Genomic DNA, 24616 nt, shown 5'->3' with positions numbered 1-24616 from the left:
CCTCATTAATGAGTGCAAGGCGCCCACTGAGATAATTCCTCCTGTTCCGGGTCTTAAAAATAAAGAAAATACAAAAAGCCTTGGAAAATTTACATATGCCTTTGACAAACTTCATTCACTGATTACAAGTCAATCATCAGTTCTCTCCGTGACCCTAATCTTAGGGCTCCTCAGGAAAGACCTGCCCACTGGCACCTCCGATTGCTTCCCCTAAGCAGCAAGCAGCTGATGACCAAGAAACTACTCAGACCCAGGCAAAGGGGACTTGAACCCGAGGGTTCGCCCCACTTTCTGCCCTCTGAGCAGCTACTGTCTTTCACACAAATACCCTTCCAGTCCTTTCAGCCCCACCTCATTTCCTTGACTCCTTCTCCTACCATGATTTTGCAGTTAAACCACACTGCAATCTAGGCTGATTTCCTGGCCTATGCCTCTTCCTTTTCCCATTCCCAGTGAATACAGCCTCACCCCTCAACCTGCCTTCATTCTCAGTTCCCTAGAAGCAGGGCTGGAGAGCATCCATGGTTCAGAATACAATTTCTAACTTACCTCTGCCCTTTTTTTTGAAAACCTATCTGCCTGACAGCACGCTGACAGCTTCGAAACTCACTAATGGTTTCCAAAGCTTTTGTCAAGTCAAGACCTTGCTACTGTTTCTGTGCTTCTCTTGGACCTTTCTTGCCTTACAAACAGAAAAACAAAGGAAAGAAGGAAAAAATTATTTTTCTTATTTGGACCAAAAAAAAAAAAACCCCAACACAACTCATGCTCAGCTGGAGAGAGTGTGGGGGCAAACCCCTTGGGGAAGAAAGGGCAAACTGCTCCAAGTAAGGGCTTACTTAGTTCATCTTCTTAAAAAAATAGTCCATCTTCTTTAAAAAATGCTTTCAGGCATCATAGCAGGTGCCACACTCTTTGCAGCCCACCCATGTTCCCTTGGCGCTTCCAGTTCCTAGACACATGGAGGGCTTTTTACTGGGAGAATCTGCAATTCTGCCTGCCAGAGGCCAGAGGAACTTGTCATCCTGGGCATGAGGGAGGCTAGGGAGTTAGGAAGTTCCAGGGAGCTGACTCTATGGACATGAGTTTGAGCAAACTCTGGGAAATACAGAAGGACAGGGAAGCCTGGCGTGCTGCAGTTCATGGGGTCACTAAGAGTTGGACACAACTTAGTGACTGAGCAACAATAAGTGAGCTGACATTTCCAGTAGTAGTCCCTTAACAGATATGTGTCCATGAATAAATGCTCCACTTTCTTCAAGTCTAAGGAATTTTCTGCCCAACTCTGTGACTAGACCCTAGGTGCCCACATTGGAAACTTACTAAATCATGTACTGTGTATATATTGGCCTACAGTCTTTGCTTCCCCCTTCCACCTATCAAGGTGCTTCCTGGAAGCACCTCTGAAATAACTCACCTGAACTCAAGTCTTAACTTAGGGTCTATTTCTGGAAGAAGTGAGTTAAGACCTCTGTCATTCTCATCCCCAGTTCCATGACCACCTCTCCCCAAGCCCTGCTGCCATGGCTACACGGTAGACTCTGAGGGAAAGCCAACAGGTCTGGGCACAGCAGCCTTCCTGCCCTCAAGTGAAAGCAAGTGCTCTTTCCAAGGACTGTTTGGATGTGCAGTTTACATCCACAAGAGCAGGAGTTGGGATGCTTGCTGGCCCTGACTCAGCCCTGGAGGAGGGGCCTAGGGCATTTCTAAGGCATCTCGAGGATGTTGCTATCTATGATGAGGAGGGACACTTGCGGAGCTGGCCAAGATGCTCACTGAAAGGTGTAATCTTCAGCTACTACTCACAGTCATGAATTAGGAGTTATTGGTAAGACTTCTTGCTTAATCCACCTGATGGGCCACTCTAGAAGATTCCCAAACCAGGGACTATACTTCTTGGCTCTGGTCTGGAGAACTAGGCTTCCCTGGGACTGATCCCAGTCATTCAACAGTGCACTCCTGTGTTTCTCAGGACAAATTTCTTTGGGCACCTTCATGATTCCATGAGGAGGGCTGCCTGTACTATAACATGCCCTCTTACAGCCAGCTCACTCACTCATCCCTGTGAAGCTGTGACCAGTCTATTTTATGAGTTTAGAGGAAGGAAGAACTGGGCATATTTAGCTCAGCTCCCTCTTTCCCCTTGCAATCTGCTGGCTTAAAGAAAAAGATGTTCTGGTCTGCCTGGCGATGGACCTACATTGAGATCTCTAAACAGCTTTATCACAAATCAAGGTGAATCATCTACCTCTCCATCTGCCTCACTACTGTGCCTCATCTTTATTGATTATCTTCTACTGTTGGAAGGAATCTACACATGCGGACTTCCAGATCTTCAAGGGTTTAAATTGATGAGTTCATGGCCATCTCTTCATAACTCTCATCAGTTTCCACCCAGGCTTCAGGGAGGTACTTCATTACATCTCATGTGAATTTTGGAAAACTACTTAAACCTTCAATACCTCCATCACACTAAGGATTAGATAGGAAGTGAAGTGCCTTTAAAAACACTTGGCATGTAGTATGCATAGAACAAATGAGAGATAAGGTAACATGTTGGCTGTCCTGGTTTCTCCAATTTCTTTCTGGTTCTAACACCATCACTAATCATACTTCGCCATTTCATAGCAAGTACTGCTATAGTAACATTTTTTGTCTTGGATCATAAGAAGCTGCAAAGTGAACAGCAAGCGGCTCTATGATGTTTGGGTCATGTTTCCTCAATTGGTCCTGCTGGTGTTGCACAAAGGGTGCCTCCAGGGCTTTGAGAGGCCTAATGATCACAGAGCAACATCTGCTCTATAATCCCCAGTGAGTCAATTGGAAGACAGCAGGAGATGACTTGAAAATCTCATGCCAGGCCTGGGATGGCCAATTCCTAACAGATTGGCCAAACTGACAATTCTAAGTCTATAGTGGCCAAACCGTTCACACAACGTGTCTGAACAGACTCTTGACATCTTTCACCAAATGACTGAGGTTGGCAAGGGAGATGAACACATTTGAAATCTCTGATCTGGGGAAACTGGATGACAGAGGAAACACACTTCATAAAGAAGGTGGTGAAATTTGCAGGGGCCTTTTGATTATGATGCACAGGAAAGATCTACATTCTGATAGAGCACCATCAGAAGAGGGCAGCAGTAAGTCAGAAAAGGGCTGCATTCAGCTAATCACATTGATTATCAACTCCCACCTCTGATGTGCTCAGAGATATCATGAATAGAAATATTAATATGAGGCAGGCAGAAGACATTCACTCCTATTTGACAAACTGATTGCTTTCAGAAAGTTGCTTAAGCTAGAATGATCACATGACTGCTGGCTGTTCAGGCCTCACATCAATATCCAACCAAGTGGTGGTCATATTTCAATGGGACCAATATAAGTATGGGAGGGATTGGGGGCAGGAGGAGAAGGGGACGACAGAGGATGAGATGGCTGGATGGCATCACTGACTCAATGGCCGTGAGTCTGAGTGAACTCCGGGAGTTGGTGATGGACAGGGAGGCCAGGCGTGCTGCGATTCATGGGGTCGCAAAGAGTTGGATACGACTGAGCAACTGAACTGAACTGAATCTAAGTAGAAACAAGAGAAACTTGACAGCAAGTCTCTGAGGTCTCTCTTTGTGTAGATGGACTCAATGAACACCTCAAAGGAGAAGAGATGTGCTTAAGTTCGATACTAGAGTCATGACCACAGCCAACATGACCTGGCTGATGGACCAAAGCTCTTTTTACAAACCAGACTATCCCTTTATTAAAAAAAAAATAAGGTGCGAGCAAGAGTGAAAGAGGGGAGGAGGGGAAATGGAAATATGAAAGATTCTTTTTGAAGCTGATCCTAAGTATGATGTTGTAGTGGCCACAAAGATCGCTATGAATTAGGTAAGATTAAAGAGAAAATTTAAAAGGAGGGGCATTATCCTGAATAACGAAGCAGCTGAGCACGGAGGTAAATGCATGTTGACCTGTGTGCCTCTCCTACCCTTCATTTAACCTGGTGAGCAGCAAGTCTAACCTAAGGGAATGTCCTTTCCTCTAACCTACCACACATTTGAAATGATAGTTCACTTTTGGACAACTGCTTACAGTTCAGTACAGATGATGAAACTGTTCACCCTGTTTCATGCTTTCCCCAAGTTTGCTCTTTATTTTCCTTTTTCCTCTTCAGTTGCCTGGCTGTGGCAGATTTTGTTCCAGGCAGCATCCGGGAGTGTCTATTTTGGCTGCAACAGGTTACCCTGACAGAAGATTAGGCTTTCAGCTCTAATTAAAAAGAGCCTTCTTGCTTCCTGAAGGCAGTCGGAGCCTGGGAGCAGCAGGGGCTGCCGGAAAAGAGGCCCTATTTTCTCCTCAGTTGCCCATGGAACAATTTTCAGGAGCTACACTGAGTCCAAAAGGAAAGTACATGATGATTTCCTCTGAAAAAAAGGAACAGCCAGGAATTGTTTCAGGGCTGGCTAGCCCATCTCCCTTCGAATGAACACATATCTGTGTTTCTATATCTGATGGGGGAGAGGAGCGAGACCACCAGAGAGTTTGATCATCTTGGAGCAAAAAGCTTTCCCGAACAGTTGACACACTTCTCTGCTTCCTTAAATAGAGAAGGAAAAACAATGTAAGACTCTCTACCAACTGTGCTTTCATGTAACTTCCTTGTAGCTCTTGGTTCTTGACTTTGAGGCTTAGTCATACCTGCTCTTCAGGGAATTGGCCCTTGACTTTTCTTCACTCTGTTTGGCTGAACCTATCCCTTCGACTACCAAGCCCCTCCTCCCACAGCCTTGAGTATGAAACCCCACACTGTAGCCTGTGACCCCTGGACTGTATTCTCTACTCGAAGTGTCAGCCCACAGAGCCCTGGGCAGTCGACGTTCCCCGTGAGGAAGGGAGCTCTGGATAACAACAGAATTTCCTCTGCGCCACGCACACTGGGTCACTGTGATTCAGGAGGTCTGATGTTGGCTTATTCTCCATGGATCTCCCACATCCCCACATTCCATCAAGGTCACTAGTCACTTACCACAGGTTCAAACACTGCAAGGAGAGATACAACTATTAAACAGACTGGTAATCCTCTCTTATCTCATTTAGCCAAAGCCATGTTGGGGACCTGGGGTGTAAACATGCAGGTACACAGCAGTGTGAAAAGCACTACAACGAGGGGAGAACAGGGTATTGTGAGATTTGGGGAAACAGACTTGTAAATCGTCAACAAAATCTTCCCAGAAGTGTAGATATGAAGTTGGGTCCTGAAGGATGAATAGGAGTGAATGAGTGGTGGGCAGAAAGTATAATGAACTGAGATGACCAGAAAATCACCATTATTTGCTGCTATGAGACTAACAACTGTCTCTAGAATTTCCCTGACTCAGTCCAACGTACTGGTGTGCAAAGTATTTCAAAATCAGATCAGCAGGAATGGTAGTACTGGGTATAAATTAAGAGCAAAGAGACTGTTTGAGTCTCTATGAAGTCTTAACTATGAATAAACTATAAACCGATTTCATATTCAAGACCACAAAACCCACAAACCATAAAGGGAAAGAATGATGAATGTGACTACATGAAAAATTTAAATGTAGCATAAAAAAAGACATCATAAGCAAATTAACCCAATAGGTCACAAGCTGGAAAACATGTGCAATATATTTCACCAACAAAAGGATTAAAATCAACAATAAATGAAGAACTGCAACAAATCAGTAAGGGCCAAAAGGATCATTAGAAAAAAATAAGCAAATGATAGGAATTTCAAGTAAAAGATCTAATGGTCAAGGAACATATAAAAAGATGTTCTACATCAAATATCATCTTGAAAATGTAAAATAACGAGAAGGAAAAGGGACAGCTTCTCTGAAAATATTTTGGCAGTGTCTTCCCAAACTAAAAATGTATTACACCATGAGGCCCAGCAATGGCACCCTCAGGCATTTATCCCAGAGAAAGGAAGACATATTTTCAAAAACTATAAATTATACAAATGTTCTTCAATGGGTAACTGGTTAAACCGTGGTCCACCCATACTATACAGCATGCTAAATGCAACAATTTGCAATAATTAGGATAATGGAAAACAGGTAGTAGCCAGAGATTAGGAAGGGTGAGAGGAGATGGGTCTGGCTATAAAGGAGTAAATCAGGGACATCTTGTGTACAGTGGGGTATGTTAACTGTGGTGGGGGTTACACATGCTGTACACATGATGAAACTCCATAGAACAACACACAAGTGTACATACAACAGGAGAAATCTGAACAAGTGCTAAGGACTGTCGGTGGTTTTGACATTGCACTACAGTTGGGTAATATGTTAACACTGGAAGATGATGGGGCAGGGTGCTCTGGTGAATCTACCATTATTTCAAATTAAATTTTTTTAAAAATTAAAAGTATGGGTAGACATGAGGCAAAATATTAACTTTTATTTGATCTTTTTGGCAGGCACTGAAGAGGAAGTAATATTATTTTCTATCTCAATGGTCTATGTTGGAATTCTTTTGTGATCATCATAATAAAGAAAAATAGTAACAGAAAAAAAAAACAGGTTAAAGAGCAAACAGGTAAGTTATCAGAGATTCAGGAGAGGGGATGGATGTGGCCATAGAGTGACACTGGGAGGTCTTGTGGAAAGTGACAAAAGCACTTTTGTTGTTGCGTGTGTGCTCAGTCTTCTCTGACTGTTTGTGACACCATGGACTGTAGCCCGCCAGGCTCCTCTGTCCATGGAATTTCTCAGGCAAGCAAACTGGAATGGGTAGCCATTCCTGTCTCTAGGGGATCTTACTGACCTAGAGGATTGGACCTTGGTCTCCTGTGTTGGCAGGCAGATTCTTTACCACTTGAATCACCTGGGGAGCCCAGCTAAAGCATAACTCATTTCAAATCATATCTATTGCATACTAGCTGTGCAATCATGAGAAAATTGCTTAGCTCTCAGAATATCAGTTTCCTTTTTTATAAAGTCAGCACAATAATCCCTGCCTTATACAGATTTCTTTTTGTAAAATTAATTAAAATAATGGCTATAACGTGCCTGGCATAGTACAAATGTGATTAATGGCTGGTATGAAATGATCATAATGATGATGATAAGGTTGTTCCTTTTTTCTAGAGCCTCAGCTGAAATTAATTGGACAAATCACCACAAAGTAAGCCAAAGATGATTCGATTTAACCTAGGGAGGCTTTCTTACATGGATAAGTTTACCGTTCAAGGTCTTCTTGACTTGAGTAACATCAAATCATAGTGTCCTTTAGACAATTCCATAAAATGTTATAATAGAAAAGGTACACGAGGATACCCAATGTGCTACCAAGTCTGCCCAAGTTTTAGGACTATCGGTCAATGTTTTAACCACAGAGAAAGGTAGAACTTGAGGAGGTGGTGAGAAGAGCCGCTGCAAAAATGCTCAAGCTCTTTTTGGTCTTCTCTCATCTCTATTTCATAGCCATCGACAAAGGTTTCAACAGTCCTTGGCAAGGTTCCATGAACTCAGTGCAACTCTACCCAACTATGTGTAAAAGAACTGGCACTGATTTTAATGATAAAAAGATAAAACCCTACTTCATAGGGTTATTTTAAGGATTCAGTGAAATAATCTCAGTTAAAACAATTAGTATGGTGTCAGATCTATATTCAACACCACCCAACTGCATTAAGTATTACTTATATCAGAAAGAAACTACTGATGCAATTAAGAGGTCATAAAAAAGGGAAATGGGTTAGAACATGCATCCACTCATCATTCCTACCAGGCACAATCTGTGCACTGTGAACTCCTAAAGTCCTTGTTTTTACTGTGAACCCAAGTGATGATGCTATGGACATTTATCAAGTTCTTTGCAAACTTATTACTTCATATGGCATTAATTCTAACTCCAAAGTGGCCCTGCTTTTGAGTAACAATGCTGATGGGATATGTATTATAAGAAATGCTATTACCAAGCTCCTTAGGGTGAGTCTTAACAGTGCTTCCTTTTGTCTCTATTACTATTAGTTCCCTTGGTATTTCTGACTTCCAGCCATAAAGAGCCCTTGAAGAAGTGATTTCTCCATATGACTTTGTGCCTAAGCCTAAGAAAGATAGCTTGTGATTTATAAGAAGAAAGTCAATATTTATGGGACAACTTGATTGCAGCAGTGCACACAGGCATGTAAACAGACTTGACCGTGTTTCAGGGCTTTTTCTATCTAGCCTGAAAATTCTACTTGTTGTGATGTAATTTTTCCACAAAAAGTATTTGAATGCATTTGAGCTGCTGCTGCTCCAAGACACTTCAGTCATGTCCGACTCTGTGTGACCCCATAGACGGCGGCCACCAGGCTCCCCCATCCCTGGGATTCTCCAGGCAAGAACACTGGAGTGGGTTGCATGTTACACTAGGCCTGCACTATTTTAGGAACTGTAGGGAGATCCACAAATTATGAGGCTGAATCCATGCTTCAAGGAACTAAAAATTGGGGAGATAAAATTTACATACATGAAACAGTCAATGAAATCAGCCACCTAGGTTCTCCTCATGGAATTAAAAAAAAGATACAAAACCTCTGCCCAACTATGCTTCATCTTGGTCTACAGGTCAGGGTGTCAATAGCTGATATTGCTGCTGGCTATGCACCCACATAAACCTCAAGAAGAAATCACTTCCCATTTCTGAAAATGTTCATATGTTAAATTAGGGATTTGTAACTGAATCCTCAGTGGATGTAATGTTTATTCTCAATGTTTGAGGTCCACCATCCAACCATCAAACAGGCTCCCAGTGGTAGAAGTTGAATGTTCCCATAAATCCTTCTTTTCTATAGTATAAGGCTTGAATCCCAAATCAAGATGAACCCAATGGTTCTAATTACTGAATGGGGCAAGGCATTATGGGTGACTGCAGGGTGGTTTACATGGGACTCTGCAGGCCTCCATCTGTGGTAATTCTCTTCTCATGCTACTCTTCCTTATTGGAGGTGGTCATCCGTTTCCAAGGCTTTCACAATCATCTTCGGGGGGTGGGGGATAATCTCCAAAACTATCATAAATCTTCAGGACTTAACTTGATGTGCAGCTCTAGACCTGCCTTCCAGATGTCTACTGGGCAGCATCACTCCAAACTAGACTTCCTCAAGAATTCTCAATTCTATCTGAAGCACCAACATTGTTCTAGTCAGTTAGCTCCTGTCTGTTGATTCCACAGACATAACATTTGATCTGCATATCACCCTATTTCCCCACATTGAATCTGTCCCCAAGTCCTGATAGTGTAGCCCCCAGATGTCTGTATCTGCCCACGTACCATCTCCTCTGTAACTTTCATAGCTCATTCTCGTATCTTTTCTTCCCCAGAGTGCGCCAGTAATGTCCTTAAAAGGACCCCCTGCTTCATCTCTTCCCTTTCATCCAATCATTGTTCACAATGGGAGCAGAATCTTCTTTCTAGACTGTAAATCCGTACAAGCACGGCATCTATGGTTGTTGAATTGAGATGAATTCAAGCGCATTATCCAATCTCCTAAAATGGCAGTTTCCTTATTCAAAACATGTGCACATTAATGACTTAAGGATGCTTTCAGAGCCAGAGAACAAACAGGATTTCATTGTATTTCACAAGCATACTGTCCCAAGATTTAGAAAGAAGGATATACTTCTATAATATTCACATACTATTATATCACCAGCATGTTGGAATCATGATGAGCTTCCTAATATCCAATTTATTAATGTTATGAGTTCATATTTTATGGGGCTCCCCTGTGGAAACCAAGCAAAATTCTGAGAGTAAGGTGCTCACGCCCAGATAGGGTGTACTGCTGGGCCATCGAGAGCAATGAGGAAGCAATCGCTAAATTAAGCCCTGGTGAATGTGAGAGGGTAATTTATGTCTCAAACCTGAGCCATTTATTCCCAGTTCTGCTAACTTCCTATCAAACAATATATTTAACTATATGATCAAAACAGAAGGCTGATTCACTGGCTTTTCTAGGTTGGTAGTAGAACAGTGGCTTTCCTCCTACAGCCTTCCAAGTACCATCTTGTATAGCCACACTGAACGACACAGTGCCAGCCAGGCAAGCCACCCTGCAAGGTGACTGAATGACTGCAAGCCTGCACTGTCTTTGCTGTTGCCCATTTTTTCCCTCTGACCTTGTGTCAGACAGAGGGAGATTCCAAGACTACTCCTCTTGCCTACATCATGCCTTCCCCTAAAAGATACCAGTGACACTTGGCTACCTTTCATCTCCCATCTGTCTCCTGTGCCACAAAGCTCTAGCCATGTGGACCTTCTGGAGAGTTCTAAAACAAACAGTAAGCCCTTTCCAGTCTCTGGGACTATGCATTGGATTGGCCAAAAAGTTTGTTCAGATTTTTCCATACAATCCAATAAACTTTTTGGCCAACCTAACACTTGCTCTCTCCTCTACCTGGAATGTTCTTTCTCTAGATAAGCACATATCTGACTATTTCTCATTCAGATGTCAACTTAAGTGTCACTTCCTTTCTGGAGAGTACCCACCCTCAACACCACTTTAGGTGCTCCTTAGCCCATTACAGAGGCCTTCTGTCTCGAGTGGCATCATTATTTCTGCACTGCTGAATTGATCAAGGCAGAAAAAGAAACTTTTAATACCAGAATTTATGACCTTTTGCTGATGAAAAGTTCCTTTTGATTTTCCTGAAGCTGTAGGAGGTACAGGAGAGAAAGGGTATTAGTCAATCCTCTTTTGATAGCAAGTGGCAGACGCCTCAGTCAAATGAGCTTCAGTAACAATAGGGATTTATTGGCTCACAAATGGGAGGTCAAAGGTTATGTGTTGGCTTAAAGCATGACAAGATCTGAGGATTTGGACAATGGGAGCAGTGCTTGGCCTCTCCATCTCTTAGCTTTGCTTTTCTGTGTGTTGCCTTCATTTTCAGGCATGATTTGCTCACATTTGGAAAAGATGATCACAGAACACTAGGCTCTGGGCTTGGGACACAGTCGTGAATGGTAAGAAAGGCAAGGATCTTGCTGTCTGGAAGGCATGACTTGGTGAACGATGAACTGTCTGGGCATCGAGCCTTTCCCAACATGTCACAGGAGTAACAAGGGCAACTGTGAAGGAGCAAGGACATATAGGTGTGCAAATAAAGAAATAAACAGAGTCACTTCAGAGAGTGACAATGGCACCTTTCTGGTGGTCCAGGGCTAAGATGCTATACTCCCAATGCAAAGGGCATGGGTTCCATCCCTGGCCCAGGAGCTAAATTTCACATACAAAAACCAAGAGTCTGCATGGCGCAACAAAGCTAGACAATCCCGAGTGCCACAACTAAGACCCGGTGCAGCCAAACAAATAAATCAATATTTTTTTTTTTTTTTAAAGATAGTGAAAATGTCATTTAACCCACCTTCAGGACACCTTGTCACAGATTCACAGAGATTTTAATTCTAGCCAGTCTTTACTGAGCACCTATTCTGTGACAGCCTGTGCCAACAAGCTGTGAGCAGACCAAGGGCTGTTCCATCCTACTAGGTGAACTTCCAGGTGGATGGGGGAAATCAAGAGAGAGTATGGGTAAAACAGTCCCTGTGCGAAGTGATGAGGGGCAGAGCCAGAGTATCAGAAGTGATGGACAGGAAGAGATTACTCATCAAGGAATCGGGACAAATGCTGCTCCCGAGAGCTACAGGGATGTGGAGGAGCAGCAGTTCTCAATAAGAACAGTAGGGGAGGGAGTGATGAGCTGGATATGGGACATATTTATTTGAAGGATATATGGAAAGCAGTTACCAGTATCATTTCTGCTCCTTTTTGTTCAGGGCCTATGCTGCTAAGTCACTTCAGTCGTGTCCGACTCTGTGTGACCCCATAGACAGCAGCCCACCAGGCTCCCCCGTCCCTGGGATTCTCCAGGCAAGAACACTGGAGTGGGTTGCCATTTCCTTCTCCAATGCATGAAAGTGAAAAGTGAAAGTGAAGTTGCTCAGTCGTGTCCGACCCTCAGCGACCCCATGGACTGCAGCCTTCCAGGTTCCTCCATCCATGGGATTTTCCAGGCAAGAGTACTGGAGTGGGGTGCCATAGACACAAAAAAGTATACTTCACATACATTATTCCACTTAATTACATATCTACTGACTCTTGGAAAAGGACATGTTGTTAGTCCCAGCTTTTACATGTGGGACATAGGAACATCAGAGAGGTTATGGAACTCATGCAAGGTCACACAGCAAGTTCGTGACACCGTGGGCCTTTGACTCTCTACCCCATCTGACCCATTCTATCTTATGCCCCTGCCTTATTACAACCTATATTTTCAAAAATGGCAGCCACAAAGATCTTACAGACTCATCTTTCCATTAAAATCATTTCCAGCTGAAGAAAGGAGCAAGGGGAATGACTAAACCCCATGTTGATTTATTTTGGAAGACTTTTCACAAGACTCTTTAAGGAGCTCTCTGACAGGGCTAATTTTAACCAAGTCATTGTAGAGCAACCTTGGATTCCTCCATGGAAGGCAAAGTACAAATACAAGTGGATGACTCAGCACAAAACAGCTGTGGTTCTCCCAGCAGCCCAATACTGGCACCATAAAATGGATGAGTAACAGCCCTGAGATTCAATCAAGATTCTGAACTTGCTCAGAAATGCCCTCACATTTCGCAGGCCCACACCTGTACATACTGAGGCTGTGGCACTACTTCCCAGTCTACCCCCAGTGAATCTTCTTCTTATAATCCTCCTTGTCCGTGCATTGAAGGCAGGCCTGAGTTGGGCCATGGGACATGTCCTGCAAATGATAAGTGGCAGTGAGCATCTGTTTGCTGAGACCACAGATCACAGTGGTAGGCAGTCAAGGAGGGGCAGAAACTGCAGTAACAGTAGGAGCAGCAGCCATGGAAATCTGGTTTCAACATCTGGATAAGGTCCTTGACTTAAAGAGCTCTGAGATTACTGTTACCATGACAGAGTCGCTTAAGGCACTCTATCCCCAAATATCCCCCATGATGTTTTGCCCTGTCTCTCCTGCTGATCTCACTACCCACCACCCGAGGAATGGGGTAGGGTGTTTCTTCAGACTGCCATCTGGAGTCCAGAGCCCAGGCGATGCAGAATGTTCTCCCTTGCTTTTGTGAACATCCGCTTCAATGTCGTGCTGCCAATCACATAATCAGGTTTTCATTCCAGAAATATATAATGATCTCCTACTGAGGGCAAGATACTGTTTAGGCTCCAGCAATATAGCAGGACCAAAGCAGACAAAGATTCTTGCTTTTGCAAAAATGAGGGGGTGGGGCAGACAACAAACAATCAGAATAACAAATTAAGTTACTGTTACTGTTAGTTGCTAAATTGAGTCTGATGCTTTTACAGTATAATAAAAAAATATACTGCAATTTGATGAAAATGGGGGAATGTGAGCAGAGTAAGGGGAAATAGGAGTGCCAGAGCTGGGGTTTAAAATAAATAATAAATGTCATAAATTAAATAGGGTGGTCAATGTAGGCCTCATTGATGATGTAAGAGATGAGCAAAGGCTTAAACGAGATGAACGATTTGGTCCAGTGGGTATCTGAGAAAGACTCATGCCACACTAAAGGAACAGCCAGTGCAAAGGCACTGAGGTGGGAGCATGACTCATGTATTTGAAAAGCAGCAAGGAGGCCAGAGAAGAGTGAGCCTTGCTCAGTCAGCCTCTTAGAAAGCCAAGGTGATTGCTTTAGGCCTAGAGTGAAAACCTTTTATCAGCTTCCTCCCCCAATACATTTGAAGGAAGTACCAGAATGGAAGATTCAGTGCTATGTTCATAGCTACATCCCCCCTAAGAAAATATCACCAATTCAAAAGCTATTTGCTAATGGATGACTGGAAAAAATGAATACAAAAATCTGACTTTTATTATTACAACCAGATCATCCTGTCACCTCTCCAGTTCTTACTTCATCTTAGGCCTGGGGATCCTCAGACCTATTCCACAGGGTCCAAGGTTTAACCTATTGATGCTTCCACTGAAATAACAGACAATCTCCTTTACAGTTATCTGTGCTTTGCTGAATGGAGTAGACCATACTGTATTTTTAACAACTTGCTCTACCTAACACGATATGCTTAAGTTCCAAAGCATTTAACAGCATCCTTGCTCACTAGCCCTTCATTCTCAATCCTACCTCTCTACCACTTTCTCCTACAGAGGCTTAAATTAATTTCCTTTTGATGTCCCCACAGACCTGGAGCAAATCACATATCACCCTAATGGATCTTACCACCTCCCCTGTTGGTGGTGGCTTATTCAACAAACATGTGTGTTGTGCCTGATATGTATTGAGAACCATTAAAGAAGTTAATATCAAGGGTGAGGCCCTGGATGAGCTTTCCAGCTCTCCAATGTGGAATACAAGCCATACGATTGCTTAGTGCCAGAGAGGATAGGCTTGTCAACATCTCTTATGTAACTGCCCATGCAAGTATATGTATCAGTACTCTTTCTAGCAAACCCTTTGGAACTCTGTAACAAGACCCTTCACATCCTTTCCCCTAGTAATTTCAATTTTTGAAAGCTGGAGTAAGAGAGATAGTGAAGTGCTTACACACGAAGATATTCATTTGCATTGTTATTTGGGAAGGTGAGAGGCTGACAAACAAATCTGCCCAAATAAGTGCATATTTAAGTGTGTATCTATACAACTATATAACCGCTAGGTATATTTAGTGATATGAGGAAATGTTCATTATATAATGCTAAGGGGAGAAAACGGACACAAAACTCTATGTACCAATGTTACTGAATCATAAAAAGAATGAATTTGCAAAAAGAATGCCATTTGCAATGACATGGATGAACCTACAGATTGCATACTGAGTGAAGTAAGTCAGACAGAGAACAACAAATATTCGATACCACTTATATGTGGAATCTAAAGAAATGGTACAAATGAACCCATTTGCAAAACAGGAGTTGAGTTATAGATGTAGAAAACAAACTTGTGGTTACCAGGGGGAATAGGGGTGCATATAAACTGGGAGACTGTGATTGACATATACACACTACTATACATAAAATGTGTACTGTGCTTAGTTGCTTGGTCATTTCCAACTCTTTACAACCCCATGGACTGTAGCCTGCCAGGCTCCTTTGTCCATAGGGATTCTCCAGGCAAGAACACTGGAGTGGGTAGCCATACCCTCCTCTAGGGGATCTTCCGAATTAAGGATGGTCTCCCACTTTGCAGGCGGATTCTTTACCATCTGAGCCATCAGGAAGCCCATTTATATCTATATATAAAATAGATAACTAATAAGAATCTGCTCTATAGCACAGGGAACTCTATTCAATACTCTGTAATGACTGATATGGGAATAGAGTCTAAAAAAAAAAGAGTGTATGTGGGCTGAATCACTTTGCTATTCACCTGAAACTATCACAACACTTTTTGTTAGTCAGCTGTTGTTGCCATTATTCAGTTGCACAGTCATTTCTGACTCTTTGTGACCCCATGGACTGCAGCACGCCAGGCTTCCCTATCCTTTTCTGTCTCCCAGAGCTTGCTCAAACTCATGTCCATCCAACCATCTTGTCCTCTGTCGTCCCCTTCTCCTCCTGACTTCAATCCTTCCCAGTATCAGGGTCTTTTCAAATGACGTGAATCTTCGCATCAGGTGGCCAAAGTGTTGAAGCTTCAGCTTCAGCATCAGTCCTTCCAATGAATATTCAGGGTTGACTTCCTTTGGGATTGACTGGTTTGATCTCCTTGCTGTCCAAGGGACTCTCAAGAGTCTTCTCTAGTACCACAGAAGTGTTTTTTTTTTTTTTTTTTTAAGAGTCTATGTGTATGTATAACTGACTTACTTTGCTGTACAGAAGAAATGAACACAACATTGTAAATCAACTCTACTCCAGTAAAAACATTAGAAAAAAAAAAGAAATGCATGATAGCTGAGCTTACAAAATTTCATACTTAACAATCCCTTTGGGGTGAAGTGAAATAAAATTTTGATCAACTTTATTCTTCAAAAAGAAAAAAATAACCTCTAGGTACCACATTTTTCTAATTTTATTTTAAATAATACATAACATATACAAAATACTGGAAAGAATGCAACAACATGCCAACTTGATCTTCTTCAGGTGATTGGTGTGACAGACAGTTTGTATACTTTCCTGAATCTCCCAGAGGATGCAAAGACCTTAATTTCTATATTAAATTTTAATAAATGGTTATTTTAGAACTGCTTAAAAGTAAATAAATAATTTAAATATTTAAAGTTGGGTAATAGGTATTATTAAAAAATGAAGCCTATCTAGGTGGGGTCGTGGGATCCTCCAAGAAAAGGGGCATGTGTATTACACATGTATATTGCATTCATCTAAGGTGGAGGAGATTTTTCAATCTCTCCCATTTCCTCCTTTGAAGGACACAGTCTTCTTTGGGGAAGGTGTTTAACACTGGACTCTCAGGAAGTCAGGCCAGACCCAAGAGTGTCCTCACCTCCCAGGATTCTCCTGACCCCCAGAGGGCAGCTCACTCCCCAGGAGAGAGAAAAATCACCAAAGCTCCTCTCACAGAGGAATCTGAAGCAGCTTCAAAATAAAAAACCCAGAAAATCAATCTCAGAAAATTCTTATTCCAGTCCCCCAAGTCCCCATCCAGGGCAAGACTTTTCTCACCTGTTTCTCCAGGAGTTGGACAGTCAGAATATACCTCAATACCAATGACACCCCAGGACTTTCCTTTTCCTTACCTAAATGCTCTCCTAAAACACAGGCCCACCTACTGACCTCTCTGGTCTACATTCACACCACTTCCTACCATGGTACGCCTGGTTCTCAGTGATACCCCACTGTTTATCAAATACACCATATTTGGGTCAAATATTAATCCTCTGCAAGTGCTCTTCTCCTTTCTCCCAACAACTGTCTGTACCTGAAGTAACAATCATTTCTCCTGCACTCTCCTCAAAGCTATATGACTTACCCCATGAGGCACAGCTGATTGGATTGGAATGTACAACATGGCAATGAAACACAGGAATTCTGGTCAGTCTCTGTTGGATCCTTGAACTTGGAATAGAAAGCAGATTTAAAGTTGAGGATGATATAACCATAAGTGCACGAAACTAGAAGATAACAAAACTTCTGTGTGTGTGTGTATGTGTGGTGTAGGGAAAAGGAGAGAAGAGATGAACTTGAAACAGTGCTAAAAGCCACAGTCAGTGTCTATTTGACCCAAGATGATGAGACAAGTAATCTGAGTTCTTGACCTTCCTGTTCTTGAATCCCGCCACATGACCCAGGTCAGATTGCACTCACAGACTCCTCCAGTCTGACTGCCTCTTTTATTTAGGCTGTTCAAATGGATTCTTAACTTATTCACAGTAATAGCCCAGACAGTAAAATACAACTAAAATAATCATCTTCAGACTACAGGTTAAGCTTCATGAAAGCCTAGACGATGCCTGGCTTATTCTTCACTTTGCCCCTGGTATCCACCAAGTAAGAGGCCCTCAACAACTACTTGCCTTACTTGGGCAATTTCATGACTCAATGAGCTCCCAGTTCTTCTTAGTCAAGTTCAAGCTCCATTTTGCCAGTGGCCCTTCCCTGGCTCCCTGAATTCACAGTGATGACCTACTTACTTTTCCTAAACTACTCTGCATCAACTGTGGTCCACATTATTCACCCCGATCCTCAGTCACATGCTGTCATGAGCTCTTCTTTCCCTACCATAGCTGTGTGTGCCTACATGTGTGTTGTGCACATGCGTGTGACAGTCCCTATCACTGGTCAGAGCATAGACTAAATAAATATTTGCCTAACAAATGCAGCATGTATTCTAAATTTGCCTTTTTCTGACTCTGAGCCAGTCTTTGGCAGGAAACTAATAGTCTTCAAAGTCACAGCTTCAAGCCAGCAGGATACTGGGTGCTTAGTAGCAAGTGGCCTGAAATAGTTAATGAGTCTGAGAGAATATAGTTTGGTTACTCTCAGGCCAACATATTTGTCAAGGGCCCAGTGAAACATGTGTTGTGCTACAGTGTCTGATTTTTTTTTTCCTGCTGCTTTTGTGCCATAATAATGTTTCTACATGAAAGCTGCTTGAATTCAACTAAGAACTACTGTGTTCATTTACATCGAGAAAACAAAATTTAGATTGTAGGGTTTGGTTGATTTTAATGTTCACCGAAACAAGGTAGATGGATAGTAAAATGCATATAGAATGGAAAACATGATCTATTGCTTTCTGAATGGGGCAAATTTCCCCCTCAAAAGACTGCTCTAAATCCATACAAAAGGCAGGAACAAAGATAAATGAAAAAAAATTTTCTGATGCTACTTAGGAGAACAGATCTGAAAGTCTTTTCATCTTTTTTTTTTCCCCTTTAAAATAAAAAATAGTCATATGCCAAGCATCATTTTTCTTCATGAACCTAAGAACCTACACTCAAACTCGACAGGCTTTCACTTGCTAAATCACCCTCCCCATGCATTTATCTCAGCACCTTTGTAGAGATGATAACAAATAGGGCTAGGCTGCTTGTGTACTGCAGCTGTTTACTGAAAGCCTACACACAGCTTAAACCACAACTCGACCAAACGGATTTATAATTGAAGTTGAAAAGTCAAGGGCTGCGAAGATACCCCAAATCTCCCCCAACTGCTCTGGCCTGAGACACTTGATGTCTCCCTAGCAACTTGGGTCACCGAGGTACACACATATCCTCCATGTAGTAATTGCTTGTCTGCAAGAGCCACCGAAAATGAAAAGAAAGGACAGTTGAAATGAGGGGGAAAAACCATCTAAGACTGATTCTCTTCTGAAATAAATTTATTAGGAATTATAAGTCAAAAAGGAAGTTTTCCCTTAATCAGAATTCCAGTCATGTTCCCCTCCCCCCAAGGCCAATCTTTGGGACTATTTGCTCCCTAAGTACCCACAATGCTTAGCAATAGTGAGTATATGTTGGGGAAGATACTAGAAGAAATAGCTGAGCATTGGATACAGCCCATTTGCTCCGCCACACTTAGTTCCTGACTGATAGCAAAGGATTCTTTTTTAATAACTCTGAATTTCCCCTAGCCAGGCTGCCTACCTGTCTACAGCTGGGAGTAAAGACTGACAAGGCTGCTTCCAGTTACAGATATTCATGGGGTAACCTTCTAGTGAACACTGTCGAGGATAGCACAGATCCGTTTGCTGTAGTGCAGATGTTTTTGTGAAAACCTAACCCACCAGGGAGCTGAGAGTCGAAGCAGAATCCTTTGTCAAGAATCAGAATGATGAACCAACACCTCTAACCTGAACCAGGAAAATACACTCATTAAAAATAGAACATGTCACATTATCTACTTTCAGGGTTAACTTTTCCTCCAAACCTGAAAACATTCTCTGTGGCCAAACGGCTCCTGGTCTCCAACAGACCTAATGTCACAGCATCTGAATAGAGTCATGAGCTTCTGTAAATTGATACACAGAAGCCTGCATGTTTCCAATTTTACCCAAGGATATAGAGAAGGGAGAATTTACTGTTTTCCAAAAACTCACATGTGCTCTCCTCATTCCCTTGTCTAGGGGATCTTCTCAACCCAGGGATTGAACCCGGATCTCCCATATTGCAGGTGGATTCTTTACCAGCTGAGCCACCAGGGAAGCCAAGAGGATCCTAAAAGTATATAAGTGTAGTAAGAGTGTGACAAAGGGCAATTTGCAGCATACAAAAAGAGGTTTGTGGGTTCAAATAAAAACAAGCATATGAATAGAAAAGAATGACTGGAGCTCAGTTAATAAAAAATGTAGCTCATATTTTCCCATGTCCACTTCCTAAGCGTGTGGGTTAAAAGTAAAGTGTTAGTCATTAAGTCGTGTCTGACTCTTTGTGACCATATGTACTATAGGCTGCCAGGCTCCTCTGTCCATGGAGTTTTCCAGGCAAGAATACTGGAGTGGTTGTCATTCCCTTCTTGAGGGGATCTTCCTAACCCAGGGATCGAACCCAGGGCTCCCTCAGTGAAGGCAGATTCTTTACCAACTGAGCCACCAGGGAAGCTCTAAGGGTGTGGGTAACCACAGAGAATGAAAAACCAGCAGCAAACTAACCCTATCATTAGAAAGGTCACTCCTCCTTCAAACTTTGGGTAGCTCACCCTTCCTGAAGGCAGTCTCTAGCCACTTCTTGTTCCTGAGATTGGTTCTAACAGTAAACTTGTCACCCTCAATAGTGGCCTTTTAAACCTAAATAGCACTGCGAAGTGGTACCAGGTGCAAAGTCAGTAGAGCTTAGTACCTTTTACAGTAAAACAAGCCCACTAATTCCATCCTTCCATCCCAGATCACAGTTTATGGTGCCATTAAAACCAAAGCGTATTCCTGAAATAATCTCAAAAATAATCCCAGCAGAAAATGGGGGGGGGTGTCTAAAAAGGGGGTAATGGGATTGATTGTTATAAGTTTTGAGTCAATTTGCTTCTTGACTATTTTGAAATTGCAGCACCGTGTCCAACAATCAACCAGAGTCCTTGGAGTCTGGGTTCTGTTGCAGGTGTCCCAGCTATAAAGGCCTTGGTTTGCAGAGGCCAAGCCATCTTCTCTATCCTGGAAGCAACATGTATTTAGTGGCTGGGTTGTGGTGGAAGGATTCAGGAGAGAAATCTGGGGCCACCTTTGCCACTTAAGGCAAAGTGGGCAAGCATGACACTTGGGCAAATATGACCTTTCCAGGTCTCCCTAACTCATCTATAAAATTAAAGGTCTCCAAGGCTCTTCTAGCTTGAAATGTCTTGTGACCTAGACCATTCTGACCTGGAGCATCTTAGTTCTTAAGAAAATCTAAATTTCTTATAGAGTCACAGGGGAAGACTTGGGGAAGATGCTCCAAGATATTTCTTAATACGAACCCCTAGTGCCTGCTTTGCGGGTTAAAGGTAAGTCCCCTAGGGCTCAGTTCTGCAGCATGGCCTGGGAGCTCAGCCAGTCGGGGGAGAGAGAGAGAAAACATGGCCCGCCGCCCTTACAATGAAGGGCTCCTCTCAGTCCCTTTGTGCTTGGTCACTGTGAAGAGGGCAAGGTTCCCCTCCAAGTCTCACTCTTGGAAGTTCCCAGAGTGAGTAACTTGGGAGGGATGTCCCTCTAGTTGAATGACATCATTTTAATCTTCAGGCCAAATGGCAAAATGTGTGGCCTCTTAGCAATGGCTTCCTTATTGGCCTCCAGACTTGAGGCCACGCTTTCTTCACACCATCCTGCACATGACTCATGGATAAATATCCATCCCTGAAATATTTTCACCTTCTCAAAGTCCTGCTCAAGACTAGTACTGGCTCCCAAATGCCTATAGGACGAGGTTCCTGTATCTGTCTTCCCCATCACTCTGTGAGGTGGCTGAGGGCACTGGCCAAGCCATAACATCTTGAGATTCACCACACAAACCATCAACCACCATTCACAGCAACTGAACACAGGAAGCTGGAATAAGTGATGAGCCTGTTGACCTAAGGGGTGGATTGCAGCTAATTTTCCTTTTCTCTGTTTTGCTAACCACTATTTCAGTAATCAACACATTTCGTTTTGCTTTCCTAAATGAAAAAGCAAAACAAAACAGACTGTCTTCTTAGAATTCAAGGTAGCATATTTTGCTTTTCACTTTCAACTCAAGAGCTAATCTAGATACCAGCCATGCACAAGGCAGTACGCATACACTGTGCTGGCCCTGGAGGGGCTTTAGACCATTCAAGGATGTGGCAAATAAAGAAGCAATGATGCTATAGGAAAAATGTGGCAATAGCTTTAACAGTGGTCCCAGCAAAATGTCAGAGGAGTTCAGAGGAGAGGAGGGAGTGGGCCCATAGCCACAGAAGAAGATGCCTCATCCTCAAAAGCTTAAGGATGAAGGACCTAGGTCATTCTTCCCCCAAATTAACACACCTCAAAAGATGCTTGGTTTGATTGTGAGCAAGTATGAATGAATTTCAGGCATGATAAAAATTGCTTTTCAATGCTGCCTAATTATTCTGCATCACAGTAACAATTTGGCATCCTGTCTAACATGTCAGAAAACCTTGATGGGAATTTGTATTTTATTTCAGAAGTGCTCTGCTCACTGAGCATGGCTCTCCACTTACCACTTTGAAAATAAGCTGGATGAAATGTGCTAGAGGCTGCAAAAAATGTATTTGCAATTGGGTGGCTTAGTAAGTTGGAAATCACAACACACCATCCCATGGTAAGAAATGGCAAGTGTCCAAGCTAGTCCATTATAAATCCTATTCAACTCGCCCTTATCATCACACAAATGTGCCCAACTCCTTGACTTTTGATCCAAATGGTCATTCTGGAAGTTAAGCGAAACAGATGTTGCTATCCACGCGTCCCAGATGAGGAAAGAATCAAAGAAGGTTAAATGCCTTGCCAAAAGTCCAGCAGTAAGTAAGAAGAGGAATTTTGGGGAATAAAAATACTATGCCTTTTACTGAAGCTGGTCCAGTTACAGTATAACTGGTGACAAATCATTCTTTCTCTTTTCCTCTTGTCCTGGACTAGAACATACCCAAGACTTCAGGACGAGATACAAGAGACGGAGAGGGGAAAAGGGCAGCTCCCCAGTCTGGCAGAAACGAGTGGTCCTTCTGCCCTACAGCACCTGAACTGAAGGTTCCAGAGTCATTACTCCTTCCTGGAAGCTTGGGGGGGTGACCCCACACACACCACCACCATCAAGGGCTTGGAGTCTACAGAAGTCTTGGTCTGCCTGCTCTGGGCTACAAGTACAAACAGGAACTGAAGTCACATCAAACACTCACAGAAAGCTGCAAAGTAGACCATTTGAGGATTTTGGGCTGTAACTTGGGCAAAAATTCTCTTTCACCCAGCTTCCCCTACTTCATAGGAGCATGCCCTAGCACCCTGCATTATCCCTCATTGCCCACGTGGAACTTTTCAACAGAGATGGTACATGGGAGGATAAATTAGCTTCTCATGACTTGAAAAGAATGACGGGCCAAGTTCAAACTACGTTTCTCTTATTAGCTTTCTTCCAAATCTGCCAAGTCATCTAAGGCTTAGAGTGCCCAAGTTTTTGGGCAGGGACACTAATGGGTGAGAAATAAAAACAATGTAGGTGGCCTTAGTTCTTTCTGAAATTCTTCTGATAAAAAAGAACATACAGTACAATTGCCTTTTGTTAGTTATAGTTCTGAGTTTCATCACATGTATACATTTGCAGACCTATCATCACTATCACTCCAAACACTCCAACCTCGTGCTACCTCTTCTAAGTCACACCTGCCCCCCTACTCCTAACTCCTCACAACTGCTTTGTTCTACATCACCATAGTTTTGGCTTTTTAATAATGTCACATAATTGAGATGAATGGAGCCAAGTGGTGTGTGCATCTTCTGGATCTGCAGCAGGTACATTTGCAGTCCCTGGCTGGGCTGAGGGTTTAAGAAATACTTGCAAAGACAGTCTTTCCACTGATTCAGCTGAGTGCCGAAGAACTGATGCTTTTGAACTGTGGTGCTGGAAAAGAGTCTTGAGAGTCCCTCCAATTGGACTGCAAGGAGATCAAACCAGTCCATCCTAAAGGAAATCAGTCCTGAATATGCATCAGAAGGACTGATGCTGAAGCTGAAGCTCCAATACTTTGGCCACCAAAGAACTGACTCATTGGAAAAGACCATGACACTGAGAAAGATTGAAGGCAGGAGGAGAAGGGGACAAGAGAGGATGAGATGGTTGGATGGCATCACCGACTCGATGGACATGAGATGGACCAAAAGAAAATGACATTAAACCATCAGTGTGCTTCATAGTTAGCCCTAATTCAGTCTTCTGTTGTAGAGAGTGTAGCCCAACACACTTGGTAGGAAGCATGAAGAGTGGGGGAAGGAAATATGGCAGTCAACTGCACAAAACATTAAAGCACCAAGGGTAAATGAGATGGTGGGGCAGGGTATGCAGAGATGGGCAAGAGGAGAAAGCCCAGAAACAAGCTCTAAGGAACCCTCCCATTTAAGGATCAGTTACAGGAAGACAAGCCTGTAAGGGAGGCATAGAAAGAGTATCCACTGAGGAAGGAGAAAGAGGAGAAGGCAGAATCAAATAAACCAAAAATAAAGAATAGTCGATGGTAGATGCAATTAAGAAATCAAATGACATTGGGCAACACAGGAGGTCACTGGTGAACTGGACAAGAATAGTCTCAATGGAGGGAGGACTAGAAGGCGACGAGAAGAGAATGGGGAAAGAGCAAGGGTGGGTGGCAGTACAGACACCTTCATGGAAATGTAATCTCCTTGCCAAATCTTTTTAGTAGTTCACTTCCTGCCCACTACTTAAAAAGGCCTTTCTCCTAGCCAGATCACAGCAGTTCGAGGATGCAAATAACAGGCGTCCAGAAAATGGAGGCTAGGTGGCAAGCTCTTAGCCTAAGCACTGCTGGCTTCCACAGCCCCAGAAAGGCAGGACTTCTCTACCTGTGCTGCCCTCTGTCCGCAGCTGAGAGCCTGGCACAATCTTGCCTGCTCCATTCCATCCATTATTAATCAAATCACTGAAATCAAAAGAGTTAGGGAGAATTTGGAAGGGATCAAGTAGGAATTGCAACAAAATACTTTGGGATTCAATGAGGAATTTTTTAATGAAACGTCC

At 42.9% G+C, this 24616-nt stretch overlaps 1 protein-coding gene across 4 annotated transcripts in view; it reads right to left on the bottom strand.

The window, feature by feature from the left end:
* FGF13 (fibroblast growth factor 13) overlaps positions 1–24616 on the bottom strand; it is a 574659-nt gene that overhangs the window by 277927 nt on the left and 272116 nt on the right. The window lies entirely within an intron of this gene.

The sequence above is a fragment of the Bubalus bubalis genome, chromosome X (genome assembly GCF_019923935.1).
Source record: "Bubalus bubalis isolate 160015118507 breed Murrah chromosome X, NDDB_SH_1, whole genome shotgun sequence".
Lineage (NCBI taxonomy): Eukaryota > Metazoa > Chordata > Mammalia > Artiodactyla > Bovidae > Bubalus > Bubalus bubalis.
This window is presented reverse-complemented; position numbering and strand designations above follow the sequence as displayed.